The sequence below is a fragment of the Ranitomeya variabilis genome, chromosome 4, assembly GCF_051348905.1.
Source record: "Ranitomeya variabilis isolate aRanVar5 chromosome 4, aRanVar5.hap1, whole genome shotgun sequence".
Lineage (NCBI taxonomy): Eukaryota > Metazoa > Chordata > Amphibia > Anura > Dendrobatidae > Ranitomeya > Ranitomeya variabilis.
The window spans coordinates 394,488,278-394,498,684 of record NC_135235.1 but is presented as its reverse complement, the minus strand read 5'-3'; the positions used below and the strand labels follow the sequence as shown (position 1 = coordinate 394,498,684).

At 45.7% G+C, this 10,407-nt stretch overlaps 1 protein-coding gene across 1 annotated transcript in view; it reads left to right on the top strand.

Moving 5' to 3' along the window:
• Positions 1–23: 23 nt before the first annotated feature.
• Positions 24–10,407, top strand: part of LOC143767198 (uncharacterized) — a 237,296-nt gene continuing 226,912 nt past the window's right edge. The window contains exon 1 of the mRNA XM_077255325.1: positions 24–382. The gene's annotated coding sequence lies outside the window, so the exon portion shown is untranslated. The remainder of the gene's footprint in view (positions 383–10,407) is intronic.

Sequence of the window (10,407 nt, the reverse complement as noted above, 5' to 3'; positions counted from 1 at the left end):
GAGGGGGGCGTGTGAAATTTCTGGGCATAGTAACGCCCCCCTCCCTTTGTCACGCCCCCTCCCTCACTATTGTGGTTTTAACCAGGCCCCCAGGTGCCATACTCACGCCCCTCCCTGAAATTTTCAGGCATGTTGCCGCCCACAGCTCCTCTTCTCTCCACCCTGCATCTTCAGCTGTTGCTTGGCCGTGATTGGTCAGTTTGCGCCACGTGACTCCGTAGCCTCGCCCATCCCTACTATGTACGACATGCCGACAATTTTCAGAACACCGGCTTCTCCCAAAAAGCAGAGTCGGAGAGTCGTGCGCATGCGCGGACCGGAAGTCGCTGGCGCTGTGTGTGACTGTGGATGTGCTGCTGTGACTGCGCTGCGCTCCTGTGAGGTGAGGGGATCGGGTTGTCACTGACAACGCTGAGTGCTTTCCTCTCTGTAGTGATACAGAATGTACCAAGGACCACAGGGCACAAGCTGATGGGTGGACGGCCATGCAGGCCCTTTGGTGTGGGGGCTACACTGAGGACTATGGCCGTGACCTGTCATTATGTGGAGGGCAGATAGCCCAAGGTAGTGGGGGCTGGTGTCACATAGGATCGCCGGGGCAGACACAGAGAGGAAAGGGAACTATGGATGGGGTCCCACTCTTAAAGGAGGTTTTAATTTAAGCCCATAGACTAGTGCTAGGGAAAAGTATCATCAGTCATCACCCCCCAGGCCAGCGATGCTACCGCTACGGGCTGTCTACAGGCTGCAGCGGTGACATCACATGATCACTGCAGCCAATCAGTGAGCTCAGCAGCCTGTGCCGTGTACCTCGGTATGACCGCTAAGCTAAGTGATTGGGGGCAGCGGTTACAGGCATTATTAGGCCATGTTCACACGATCCTTTTTTTGATCCTTTTTTTTTCAGGTCCTGATTTGGAAAACCCGCAGTGCAAAACTGCACTGCTGATTTTCCTGCAGTTTCTTCTGCAGATTCCTCTGCGGGTTTTCAACAGCACTTTCCTATTGGTGCCTGTTGAAAACAGGAGCTGAATCCGCAGAAAGAAGTGACATGGTACTTCTTTTTTTCTGCAGGCAAATCCTCGCGGATTTGCCTGAGAAAAAAAGGATAGTGGGCACAGCGGTTTTTGTTTTCCATAGAGTAACATTGGACTGTACATATAATCCCTTTAAAACTTAGCTTTTAATATCCAATAAATATAAAACCCTGACCCAAACCAAACCTTGGTTTCTGAAAATATGCAATAAATACCACATATATAATCACCTATAAAAATACTGTTCTGTAACCTACTGTTCTCACCTGCCTTGCTGTGGAGGTTGGCACCCTAAGAAGCGATTTTTTGGCGCCCCCACTCAACGCAGGCTGTCCCTCACTCCCCTACAATGTCCCTATATATATAGGAGGGAAAACAATATAGTGGAGAACAGTGGTGAAAAAGTGCGATGCATACAATAAATACAGACAGTACTGTATTATTGGATATTAAAAGCTAAGTTTTAAAGGGATTATATGTGCACAACGTTTTGGTTTAGTCCCTATATATTTTCTAAATAACATTGGACTGTACCCTGCATGGAAAAAGGATGCGAATCCGCAGCCTGAAAAGCGCTGCGGAACAGCAGCAAAAAAAAGGATCGTGTGAACATAGCCTTAGGACAACTCTGCTGCAGCCTGTACACGTAGACCAGAGCAGTAGCAGAGAAGCCTCGCTGAACCAGAGGAGGCTAAGTAACTGGTTTTCTTATTTTTCCCTAGTGCTAGACTATGGCCTTAAGGATTTTACCTTTACTGCAGATGACGACTTCAGTTGTTGCTTGTTTGGGGGTGTGGAGACACGGGGGTCTGCTAGCCTAAAGCCACATGGACAAGGGCACATACCATCGAACGCCCTCTCTCTTTTTACCGTGGCCGTGATACTACTCAGACAACACGGGGAGGGTAAAATGGTGTGGCAATACGCAAAGGTGGTACAAAATTACAGAGGCTCACCCTTCTGCTGACACGCCGGGATAAGAGCAGCTGTGACTTCAGAGCTTCTGGGGCCGATTACCCTCATCTGTGGCACTCACAGAGAGGAGGTAATGACAAGCTTAGGAAGCTGACAGTCCATTGAAGACTAGTTGACTGTACGGTCACAACCTGGCTTCTCTGAACATCTCCATGGAGCCAGGTGACCCATTGTTCCCAATCCTGGCTTTCCCAAACGTATCCATGGGGCTCAGGTGACCGGTGGGTCCAAATCCTGACTACCCCAAACGTATCCATGATTCAGTGATGGTCCATGGAGCAGGTACCACAGTGGTATTGCCTTCCTCTCGGGGAGGGTAATGCCATGCCGGGAGACAGGAGGGATCCCTTTGGCAGGTAATCTTACATGCAACATTTTCTGACTCCAGGCCAGAAAGGGGAGCTCTAAACCAGGTTTAAGGGGAACTTCCCTATATACATCCTGGACTGGAGGAGGAGTCAGTTAGTCTGGTGCAGACAAGCAGACAGTGAAGGAGCACAGAAGGACTTAGTAGCTAGAGGAGGATTGCTTCTGGGCCTCTCTAAGCTGAGCGCAGAAACCGGGCACTGGGAGCCTGAGGTCGTGAGGAACTACAGGTCCCACGGCAGAACCAGAGGGCCGGAAACTAAAAGGGACTTTCCCACATAATACCTGATGTACAGCAGCAATCAGAGTCACCGTCGACAGAGACCCCAAAGAGATGGCTCAAGTTGCCTACCGTGCAGGTACTGTCCCTGGACAGAGGAAGAAAGAGGGCCATGTTAGAGAGTTACAGGCAGCAAGGGAACACAAAGCAGCGCATTGGGAACATGTGACATAACGTTTGGAATCACATTTATCCAGTGCTCTACGTTGAGCACTTACTTTGGGGTTCCCATCAGAATCTCTGAGTGACATGATTCAGATGAAACCTCCGAGGGATCCATTCCCTATTATAATGAGGCAGCAGAGTTACTCTGGAATCCGTCTGGCCTGTGTTCAGCAGTGTCCTTTTATGGTGGACCGCGCTTTTCTGTATGACTAAGAAGACGGACACCGCCGGATCACAGGTCAGACATCCACAGTGCCTCCATCTGCCTCATTATAGGCATTTTTCTCTTGGGGTTCTGTCTGAATCACGTATTTATCACGTATTTCAGAGATTTTGGGAGGCAGACTGCACCACCGTGTTAATTTACCTTTACTCACAATAATACACAGTACACGATATCCTCCAGATTTCAGCCGGGAACCATATTCTCCAGTTTACAATCATTAAACATGCCAGTCCACCTCTGACCTGTTGTCGTCGCCTGTTACCGTGGGCAACTGCACCGCTGTGTACGCTGTGGGGTGCCAGGCTTTTCAGCTGCCTTGGCTGTTTGGCTCCGCTGGCCTGTGTTGCCTCACACAGGTGGAGCGGTGCAGAGCATTCTGCTCTATACACCTCCAAACACCAGTCTGTCCCTGACACCCCCAAACCCTATACTGAAGGGTTTTTAACTTGAATCTGCCTACAGCCATATGGAAAGCACAAATAGCCCAGAGCAGGTTTTCCCTAAATCTGGACAAAACCTTTTAGAAAATAATAGTCTCAAAATTAATTAAACACCAAGGGAAAAAAAAATAACTTTTATTAGTCTGTTTAAAAGATCAAAGAAATAAAAAAATGAAGGTGCAAAAAATGTGCAACAATTTGCAAACAGGTGGGGATCAAAAGGAGTATAATAACTTAACAGGTACTAATCTCTCACTAGAGAAGCCCTGTACAATCGCCCTACCTGCCAGCGGAGGTTGGCACCCTAGTTGTAGAATTGATGGTGCCCCCGCTCAGCGTCGGTAGCCCTAGGAAACCCTATTGCACCCTCCACATACTATACACTAAGATTACAAAAAAACACACACAAATAATTCCAAAAAGTACCCAGAATTGCAGACTCAAGGTCTGAAAACATATCTCGTAGTAGAAACTCTATAGTCAAGGAGATGTGCAGTCCAGCTTCAAAGTCATGTCAGTAACCCCCTAAAAATGAAAACAATGGGGGGTAGGGTAAGGTATTAGAACCACATCAAATGATATTTCTTGCTGCAAAGAAAAAGTGCACAGTAGATTTTTGCACACTGCCCAAGCCGTACAAACGCTGGATGCTTTTAACCCTATAAACCACCAATAAGTGATGTTACTACAGCCTTTCCAGGTTGGAGAAAATAAAAAAATATTAAAATGTATTCAGTATGTATTTAACCCTATAAACCACCAATAAGTGATGTTACTACAGCCTTTCTAGGTTGGAGAAAATAAAAAAATATTAAAATGTATTCAGTAAGTAGATACTTTTGTCACTGAGGAACCACCAATAGTGGATTGATATCTCAGTTTTTTTTGTAGGTACAGCTTTGCAGAAACGATGTTTTTCAGATTATTGCACAATGCCCATATAACCTTATGTAATCTCCAAGAACCATCAATTCAGCGGGTACATAACCATTAGTCGGTAGCCATAGAAGAAAAATCCCACATAGTTGTGGTACTTATCGTTAGTAGATTCTCATTCCTGACGCGTTTCCCCCTCTACTAAATGTAAGCATTCATCAGGGGATTAAGGTGAGGGCTTCAATGTTCCCCCTGGCCAAAGACAATGCTGTGTGCGGCCGCACATTAGTGATAGAGGACAGCATAGAATAGAGTAGGAGATAGGCAGCACAGTTGTTAAGTAAATGGGAGGGACAGCATAGAGCAAGGAAGTATAATCAGGATATTTCCTGATTTTAGGCAGAAGCCCAGGGCAGGTCATGTGAGCAGTAGTGAAGCAGAGTGTTATAGGCCATGGGGATAAAGCTGTTGTTGCAGTAAGGGGCCCCAGGCAGAGAACAGTGTCGACGGGCACCAGCTCGACAGGACCATCCCCAAGCAGGATCCGGGGTCTATAACCAGGGCGGGAGAAGCTGTGATAGTGTTCCAGGCAACCCTTCTCACTGGAGCCGGATGAGGGGCTGAAAAGGAGCTGGTGACAAAAGAGGCACAGAAGGGACAAGAACTGTCCAAGGACACGGTCGGGCTTGCCGGGAAAAGGAAGCGGAAAGAGAGAATAAGACCTTTCAGGATGGCAGGGAAAGATATGAAGATTACTCTGTGTTTGCCTTGTGCTGCCAATGTGATGACAGTAATGCTGTCTAGTAAAGTTGTGTTGTTTGAAAACACTTGTGACTCTGAACCGTTTTGTGAAGCCGGAGTGACAGCACCTGAGAAGAACCTGGCAGTGGCCATAAGTGTTCTGCTGCGCACACTGCACACACAGCAATAGAGACATTCAGTAGTGTAGGTACCGGGGGGGCAGAGGGGCAGTGGCCTTGGGCCCCATTCTCTGAGGGGGCCCACCCGGAGCTATGCTATGTAACTATCAGCGAGCACATTGCACCGTTACAGTTACATTCTGTGGCAGAGCAGGATGAATCGATCTCCCTGTTCTGTCACTTGGCCACAATGGGGCCCCTGAGCAGGTGGTGGGGAGCCCGTGCCAGCAGTGAGCCCCTCGCTTGTCACAGGGTCAACTGTATCGGCTAGATGCCGATACAGCTGACTGCATTGATGAGAGAAGGAGCATTACGCTCCATCTCCCATCATTCCCCTGTCGGCGTCTGATGTCACCGACACTGACAGGTCGTGATGATGTCAGTACTCGGAAACAGCTATCCAGAGATGAGCAGGTGCTCAGAGCACCGCGGGAACAAGGAGGAAAGGAGAGGTGAGTATTGGGTTTATTTTTTTATCGGGTGCATTATACTATACAGACTGCCAAATGGGGGTGCATTATACTGTACTGGCTGCCTATGGGGGTGCATTATACTGTACTGGCTGCCTAATAGGGGTGCATTATACTGTACTGGCTGCCTAATGGGGGTGCATTGTACTGTACTGGCTGCCTATGGGGGTGCATTATACTGTACTGGCTGCCTAATAGGGGTGCATTATACTGTACTGGCTGCCTAATGGGGGTGCATTATACTGTACTGGCTGCCTAATGGGGGTGCATTGTACTGTACTGGCTGCCTAATAGGGGTGCATTATACTGTACTGGCTGCCTAATGGGGGTGCATTGTACTGTACTGGCTGCCTATGGGGGTGCATTATACTGTACTAGCCGCCTAATGGGGGTGCATTATACTGTACTGGCTGCCTATGGGGGTGAATTATACTGTACTGGCTGCCTAATGGGTGCATTATACTACGCAGGCTGCTTACGGGAGTGCATTATACTGTACTGGCTACCTAATGGGGGTGCATTATACTGTACTGGCTGCCTGATGGGGGGTACATTATACTGTACTGGCTGCCTATGGGTGTGCATTTTACTGTACTGGGAGTTAGCCACATATTAAAGAGCTGTAATTCCAATTAGGATGTGAATACCCTCAAAATTAACCCCTTTCCGACATCGGAAAATAGTACGCCGATGTCGGACACCCTCCCTTTCATGTGGGCTCCAGCGGTGAGCCCACATCTTTCCCAGCATATGTCATCTATTTTGAACAGCTTGCATGTGCCCGGAACAGCTGCGAGTGGAATTACGATCCACCCATAGCTATTAACCCGTTAAGTGCTGCTGCTGACAGCAGCATTTAACATGCGCTTCTGGCAGTCGTGACGGAAATCTGCCCATCGGTGACCCCCGTGATCATGGGTCTCCGATGGGTTGGCATGATAACCAGAGGTCTCCTGCAGACCTCTATTGTAGTCGGTGCTCATAGCAAGTGAGTAATTCTTCTACATACAGGCGATCTGATCATCGCCTGTATGCAGCAGAGCCAATCGGGTTATTGCAGCTTCTAGTCTCCCATGGAGACTATTGAAGCATGCAAAAAGTAAAAAAAAATGTTTTTAAAAATATGAAAAAAATATATATATAAAAGTTCAAATCACCCCTCTCTTGCCCCATTCAAAATAAAACAATTAAAAAAATCAAACCTACACATATTTGGTATCGCCGCATTCAGAATCACCCGATATATCAAAAAAATAAAGGCTTAAATTGGTCGCTAAATGGCGTAGTGAGAAAGAAAGTCAAAGCGCCTGAATTCGTTTTTTTTGGTCACCACAGATTGTATCTGCACCAAAATGGTATCATTAACCCCTTAGTGACGGATCCAATTTTTACAATTTTGACCACTGTCACTTTTTGGGGTTATAACTCTGGAATGCTTTAACGGATCCCTCTGGTTCTGAGAATGTTTTTTCAGGACATATTGTACTTCATGTTAGTGGTAAAATCTCTTCAATATTACTTTTATTTATAAAAAAAACAGAAATATGGCAAAAATTTCTTAAATTTTGCAATTTTCAAAGTTTGAATTTTTATGCCCTTAAATCAGGGAGATATGTCACACAAAATAGTTAATGAATAACATTTCACACATGTCTACTTTACAACAGCACAATTTTGGAAACAAAATTTTTTTTGTTAGGAAGTTATAAGGGTTAAAAGTTAACCAGTGATTTCTCATTTTTACATCAAAATTTACAAAACCATTTTTTTTAGGGACCATCTCACATTTAAAGTCACTTTGAGGGGTGTACATGATAAAAAATACCCAAAAGTGACACCATTCTAAAAACGACACCCCTCAAGGTGCTCAAAACCACATTCAAGAAGTTTATTAACCCTGTACGTGCTTCACAGGAATTGACGCAATGTGGAAGGAAAAAATTAACATTTACATTTTTTTTTACAAACATTTTACTTCAGAAACAATTTTTTTTATTTTCTCAGGTGTAAAAAGAAAAAATGAACCATGAAATTTGTTGTGCAATTTCTCCTGAATATGCAGATACCCCATATGTGGGGGTAAACCACTATTTGGGTGCACGGCAGAGCTTGGAAGAGAAGGAGCGCCTTTTGACTTTTTCAGTGCAGAATTGTCTGGAATTGAGATCGGATGCCATGTTGCTTTTAGAGAGCCTCTGATGTGCCTAACCAGTGGAAAACCCTCACAAGTGACACCATTTTGGAAACTAAACCCCTTAAGGAAGTTATCTAAATCTGTGGTGAGCACTTTGAACCCCAAGTGCTACACAGAAGTTTATAACGCAGAGCCGTGAAAATAAAAAAAAAATTGCCCTCAAAAATGATTTTTAGCCCTCAATTTTTTTCCACAAGGGTAACTAGAGAAATTGGACCCCAAAAGTTGTTGTCCAGTTTGTTCTGAGTACGCCGATACCCCATATATGGGGGGGGGGTGACCACTGTTTGGGCACACATCGTGGCTCGGAAGGGAAGTAGTGACGTTTTAAAATGAAGACTTTGATGGAATGGTCTGCGGGCTTCACGTAACTGATGTACCTAAACAATAGAAACCCCCACAAGTGACCCCATTTTGGAAACTAGACCCCCCAAGGAGATTATCTAGATGCGTGGTGAGCACTATGAACCCCCAAGTGCTTCACAGAAGTTTTTAACGTTGAGCCGTGAAAATAAAAAATCTTATTTTTTTCCACAAAAATTATCTTTTCGCCCCAAAGTTTTTACTTTCACAAGAGTAACAGGAGAAATTGGACCATTAAAGTTGTTGTGCAATTTGTACGCTGATACCTCATATGTGGGGGGGACCATTGTTTGGGCGCATGGCAGAGCTCAGAAGGGAGGGAGCAACATTTGACTTTTTCAACGCAAAATTGGCTGGAATCAATGGTGGAGCCATGTCACATTTGGAGACCCCCTGATGTACCTAAACAGTGGAAACCCCCCAATTCTAACTCCAACACACCCCTAATCTGAACCCTAACCATAATCCTAATCACAATCATAACCACAACACACCCCTAACCCCAACTCTAACCATAACCCTAATCACAACCCTAACTCCAACACACCCCTAATCACAACCCTAACCCCAACACACGCCTAACCCTTATCCCAACCCTAACCACAAACCTAACCCCAATCCCAACCCTAATCCCAACACACCCCTAACCCTAATCCCAACCATAACCCTATTCCTAAACCTAACCCTTATCCCAACCCTAACCCCAACCCTAACAATAACCCTAATCTCAAACTTAATCCTAACCCTAATCCCAACTCTAACCCTAATTTTAGCCCCAACCCTAACCCTAACATTAGCCTAACTCTTTATTTTATTATTTTTCCCTAACTAAGGGGGTAATAAGGGGGGGTTATTTACTTTTTTTTTTATTTTGATCACTGTGATAGGAAAATCTTCCTATTGTTGCCGGCCAGCAGATCTCGTCGGGTGCACTGCGCATGTATCCGCCATTTTCTTCCCGGATGAAGATGGCGGCACCCACAGGGGGAAGCAGGAGGGTCGAGAAGCATCGGGGACCCTATTTCTCCTCTGATGTGCGATCACATCAGAGGAGAGAGAAGTTAAATGGCACATCAGACTTTTTTTTGCGGTCACCACGATACGGTTAGTAGCGGCGATAGCAAAACCGAGGTCAGTAAAAACCGACCCAAATCATGTTCTCTGGGGTCTCGGCTACCTCCGGCAGTCGAGACCCCGAGATCTGCCAAGTGCCGGACGATCTCGGGTGGTGCACTGCGCATGAATCTGCCAATTTCTTCCTGGGAGAAGATGGAGGTGCCCATGGGGGGGGAAGCAGGAGGGCCGAGGAGAATCGGGGGGATCGGAGAACCTATTTCTCTGTCCTCTGATGTGCGATCACATCGGAGAAGAGAGAAATTAAATGGCACACAGACTTTTTTTTTGTGATCGCTGGTAAACGTTTAATACCGCGATCGCAGCCCGGGGGTCGGTAAAAACTGATCTGAATCATGGTCTCTCGGAGAAAATACGACTCTGGGGGCTCTAGACACTTTTTCCACAGCACTGTGGTTTAAGTACCCTTATCTACCGCTGTTAAAAGGTGTTTCGGCGGTCGTTAAGGGGTTAAAAACATCAGCTCGGCATGCAAAAAATTAGCCCTCACCCAATCCGAGATCACAAAATATGTAGACGCTACGGGTATCAGAAAAAGGGATTTTTTTTTTTTTTAACAAAGTTTGGAATTTTTTTCCCCACTTAGATAAAAAAGAACCTATACATGTTTGGTGTCTATGAACTTGTAATGACCCGGAGACTCATAATGGCAGGTCAGTTTTAGCATTTAGTGAACATTTCAAAAGAGAAAGCACAATAGTTTAACAGTAAATAGCTTCACCCTACTACTAACCATGAGTGGAGAAAAAGTTTTGATGTTATTATCATTCATATTCTCTGAAAAAAGGGCAAGAAAGCAAAAATTCTGCCGTGGTAGGTAAACTTTTGAGTACAATTGTATCAGTCACGTCACACAAGCTCAGCTGACATGTAACACAAGCACACTGCACACAAGACACATCACACAAGCACACTGCACACATCAGATGCAGTATCAGACAACCAGCCTACATATGAAAAC